The sequence below is a fragment of the Poecile atricapillus genome, chromosome 21, assembly GCF_030490865.1.
Source record: "Poecile atricapillus isolate bPoeAtr1 chromosome 21, bPoeAtr1.hap1, whole genome shotgun sequence".
NCBI classification, from domain to species: domain Eukaryota; kingdom Metazoa; phylum Chordata; class Aves; order Passeriformes; family Paridae; genus Poecile; species Poecile atricapillus.
This window is the reverse complement of record NC_081269.1, coordinates 1,343,803-1,348,697: the sequence shown is the minus strand read 5'-3', so window position 1 is coordinate 1,348,697 and position 4,895 is coordinate 1,343,803. Positions and strand designations below refer to the sequence as shown.

The 4,895-nt window shown below is 41.5% G+C and overlaps 1 long non-coding RNA gene across 1 annotated transcript; it reads left to right on the top strand.

Moving 5' to 3' along the window:
* The first annotated feature begins 548 nt into the window (after window positions 1-548).
* On the top strand, window positions 549-3,526 carry LOC131587027 (uncharacterized). Its single transcript, XR_009279292.1, has 3 exons — window positions 549-602; window positions 1,869-2,817; window positions 2,925-3,526. It is a non-coding gene; the product is annotated as an uncharacterized LOC131587027 (long non-coding RNA).
* Window positions 3,527-4,895: the final 1,369 nt, after the last annotated feature.

Genomic DNA, 4,895 nt, shown 5'->3' with positions numbered 1-4,895 from the left:
ATAAAATGAGCTACTTGCCCTCTCCCCAATTTCCTTGAATTATTCCAAGTTCCCTACCCCCACTCCATCCTGTCTTGCTTCTCACCATCATCCTCAACACTCAACTGATTAAAATGTGTATTAGCTGTTCAGTTGCACAACAATTTTTTGAATGGTGCAGTTTGTTCAGTATTTTTCTAATTAGTAAAAAATACTGATAAATTAGGAATAACATCAAAACAATGAACTGCACAAAAATGCTGTGCAGACTCATGCCTGAAGGCAAGATTCTCCACTTGCCTTGCACCCTGTTCTATTATTAGCACTTGCAAAATCATAGTGAGAAAGGCCACAATTTTGATTTTATTTTTTTACATTCATTTTGCATATATGTAAATTACTCCACAAGAAGCAAGACAAGTGAAAATGAAGAATGAAGTGTACAAAAATAAATCAGTACAAATGTAAATGTTTGTGTCACTCAGTGAAACAACCCAAATTCCATGAAAATTTATTTTACTACAAGATTTAAAGGACTCACTGAAAGTCCTCACATTTTTTTCTTCATTTCCAGCATACCATAAGGAGGCTCCACAGTGGTTTTAAGCTGGTCTGGGGATACAGTAAGTAGTTAATGTCAAGCTCTCACATCCTTTACACATCTTCTAAAAAAAATGTACTTCACTAATCAAATCTTTCCACAGAAATATGACCACTGGTTGGAGCCGGGCTGTATTCATTGGTGTTACTTACTTCTTTAAACCAAAGATTCATTTGTACCTTGAAGGACCTGCTCCAAGTGAATTCAGGGGGGCTTTCCATAAGCTTATAGAAGGTAGAAGAAAGAATTTTAGATATTAAGGCAAGCATGAATGTTAAACTAATCAAGTTGCTGTCTTTACATTATTTTTAACCTTTCTTCAGCTGGACAACTGATTTTCCTGCATCCATGCTGGAGAAGATTTCAGGAAACTCTTACTGCTTTTTAGGGAGCCCTTACCAGCATGAGCATCATCTCTGACTACCTCTGAGCAGCATTTACTATCCTTTACCGTCCTTTACCTGGTGTGCCCCTACCAATCAAATTACTGACAATCTTCACACAAATTTATGGGTGAGTCAGGAACACACATGCCAAACCACAACCACCACCAGCCACTGAAGGAACTTCCCTGCCCTCCAGAGGCTTCTTCCCACAGAGCAGCATCATTCCCCCCTGCAGTAACCACTGCAGTTGTCTCTCAGGTCACTCCAATGCTCCCTTGGGACATTACATTGCTGTGCACCTGGCTCTTAGTGCACCTGCTGACCTCCCTGCATTTCCAGCACCTTCCATGTAGTGTTGGTACCTGCTCCTGGGGACAGTGGCCTGCCACTGCTGGACTACAGAGCCCTCACTGTTAAAGTGACACCAGAAAGGTTCCCGCTTGCTTATTTGATTCCATTCTGGCTTTACAACCACACTTAGCTCCACTTTGCTCCCCCTTATGTCTCAGAGTTCACATAAACACTGGATGGCTAATATTACAAAAAGAAAAAATTGAGCCATTTTAGTTGATTTTCAGTTTCAGGTCTCTAAATGTTGGACTATAAGAGGCTCCCTTATGCTTCCTGACTGTGTCCGAGCTTGAATTTAGGTAGGAGCTCACTGGTACAGACTCCTACATGCACGTTCAGTGAACTCCGCTCTCTCTGAGCTCAGTGCTTTCCATTTTCTGACTGGTGATGCATCCCCCCAGGAAGGACCCACATCATTTTTTAATCTTCAGTGGATAATGGGCTGCTGAACATGTATGATTGCCATTTCCTAGTGTGACATTTAGCACTGCTGGTGTTTCATTTTCCCCATCTCAGATGTCAGTAAAACACTTGTTGCTGTTTGCTAACAGGCTTTGAAGACTTCCAGCTTGGAACAAGGCTGATGGAAGCTGTGGGGCAAGGGATTTATGCAAAACCTCAGCATCTGGCATTATCTTTGGAGAGTATGTGCCCTCTCTCTATTACAGCAGTCCCTGCTGACATTGACCCCAGCTGGAGCTGAGTGCTTGTAAGTCACTCAGTTTTAGTGTCCTGTAAAACACTGTTTTCCCTTAACAGGTCTGGCAGCCCCAGAATAGCTCTGTGCACTTTAATTCATACAGCTTTGAAAGTTATGACAGATAATACTATCAAAGTCTGTTTCTAGAACATAGGGATTAACTTGCCTCATTAAAATGTACACTTTATGCAGAGCAGGACTACCTGAAGAAAACTGTTTTAGCCAGTCCAAAGATACTATGTTCTGTGAGCACTAGGATGATCCCTAGTTGTCCTCTACTTCCCTGTATTCAGATTTTAACAATCTTTTTTTAGATGACTACATAGATATCATAGCACTGAGCACTTTTAAAAACCTAAAATAGACTACATTAGGTTAAAATTCTAGGTAGTAAAGGAACTCGAGAGGAGAGAAACATAATTAACTTGGAGCATGGAAATATTCCCTTGTGGGAAAACCACCCTGAATTAAAAAAGGTGGTTTGTACAAGGTACCTAATGGTGGACCCAGAACCTGTCAGGTTACACACTGAATCTCTCAGGCTGAAAGTAGAAATGCTTTTGGTTTCTTTTCCCCAGAGAATTTGTTCGTAGCCATTTGAAAGTTACTTGATTTCTTGGTTATACCTTTTTCAGTGTTTGGTCTTTTTCTGTCAAGAAAATTAAAAGCTGTGTTGCTGAAATTGCCTACAGTTATCTCTTTGTATTCAAAGAATGCTTCTGAAAGCTCTGCTGGCAAACAGAGCCCAGCTCTGCTCACTTGAAAATAAAAGGTGAAGGTCTCCTGAGCAGATGGACAAGGTAGGAGATGGAGTTTTTCCCAAATTAGTCAATTTTTACTCCTCATAACTTACTTTTTCTTTTCAACTCACTACAGTAACTCTAATTTCTTCCTACTTCTGCAACAGAAGCTCTGTGATCTACAGGAACTGTAAACACAACTGCTCCAGAACCGAGCTCCTACTCTGGCATTCACCAGCAGTGGACAGGCCTGTTCCTACAGACATGCAGGTGGCACAAAGGCAAGTTTTTCAGAACTGTCTGTTGAGTTATTATGGCTGAAAATTTTACAGTCCAGACTCTCATAGTAGTTATTACTGTCTTAACATAATTCAATTGCTTTCTAACAGCCTCACCTAACTCCATTATTCTGGCACATTGTCAATCAGTTGCCCTCTGCAACACTGTCTGGTTTGGTTGTGTTTTTAGTTGTTTTTTTTTTTTTTTCTTTTTTTTGATTATGGTTACATTGAGAACTTAAAAGAAAACAAAGGGTATTTCTTTTAACTGTGCTATGTACCATCAGGCTGATTAATTCTAAGTCATGAGAAAAAAGAATCCTAGGAAATATTGCTATGGCCAAAAATAACCTTGCAAACTCAAGCTCCTTATTTATGCAGTTCTCAGTTTTTATGGACAGGTCAGCATCTCTGGCTGCATTACATCACCTTCCACGGGTCCTTAAAAGAGGCAAACTGGTTGGTTGGTAGATTTTTGAAAAATCACAGAATAGCTGTTGCGGATTATGTGTCCTTCTTTTAGTTCTGGCTCACCTGTGGAATTTTTACCCATTAGTTGCTGGAAAACCCTGACTGCGGGTGCTTGGTGGGTGCTTGAGAAACGCAAAGAGTTCAGCTGGGCCCAATGGGAAAGGGGGGCAGGAAAAGGGGAGGGTGAAGACAGTTTAGCGGCTTCTTCTGCTTCAGAGAAGGACACTTTGCTGGGAGCTGTTGCTGCGGAGAGAAGGGAATTCGCCATCACCCCGACGGAGCTGCTGCTTCTTCTCCTTCCTTTCTTCCTTGGTGGCCTCGCACCCCCTGTCCTGCCGGGACGTGTGGCAGTGCCAGGCACCGCCACGGAGCTGCTGATCCACCTCATCCACCAGCCCAGGATCTCAGCTCATCCCTGCTGTTCCAGCTGAGTGTTTCTCAGAGCCCTGCAGGAGCACCGGGACTGACTGCCCGCCCGAGGGGGTTTGTGAAACAAAGCCTCTCCTCCATCCCTTCCCGTCTCACTGAGAAGGCTGTCACGGGGTCCCTGGTTCTGTTTTCTTGCTAACGCTGTAGTTATTGTTGTTTGTGTGCCTCATTATACACACTAGTAACGAACTGTTATTCCTATCCCCAGATCTCTGCCTGAGAGCCTCTTGATTTCAAAATTATAATAATTTGGAGGGAGGGGGTCTACATTTTCATTCCAAGGGAGGCTCCTGCCCTCCCTAGCAGACACCTGTCTTCCAAAACCGAGACAGTAGCTCTGCAAATACAACATATTGGAAGACTGTACGGATCAGATGTGTTAGACAGAGTTCATATCAAAAGATCTGCTTTATCAGTATGTCAAAAATGTTATGAGATATTTTGTATTGTCTTGTGCCATAAGATGAGAAAATGGTTCTAATCCAATCTCTCCTTCTCAGATCCTGCTTAATAATGAAGAAGATGCCTTAGGAGATAAAGCAGTAAATACAGATAATGCAATGAAGCCTGAAAATGGGGACACAGAAAACTCTCCAGGCCAAATGGAAATCTACTGAGACTTTGTAAATGAAGCAACGAGAAGTTTGTTCCTATATTTCTAAGAATTAGTAAATCATTCTCAATTAGAAATCCTTCTTAATTTCAAATACAGATTGTCATTTTTTATTAACACCATTTCTAACCAAGGATATCATCATGGATTAAAATGAGAACAAACTTAACCTCACAACTGTAATTTTAATAATTCAATTCTGACATCTTGTTCGTAGTTAAGAGTTGTGGATTGCTCCTGCCTAAGTCAGAGGGACTACTGGTGTAAAATAAAGGGTAAACATTGTGAAAATCATGTCCTGTCATCTTCAGAGCCCACTCTCCCAGTCAATAGAAAATTTATTGAAC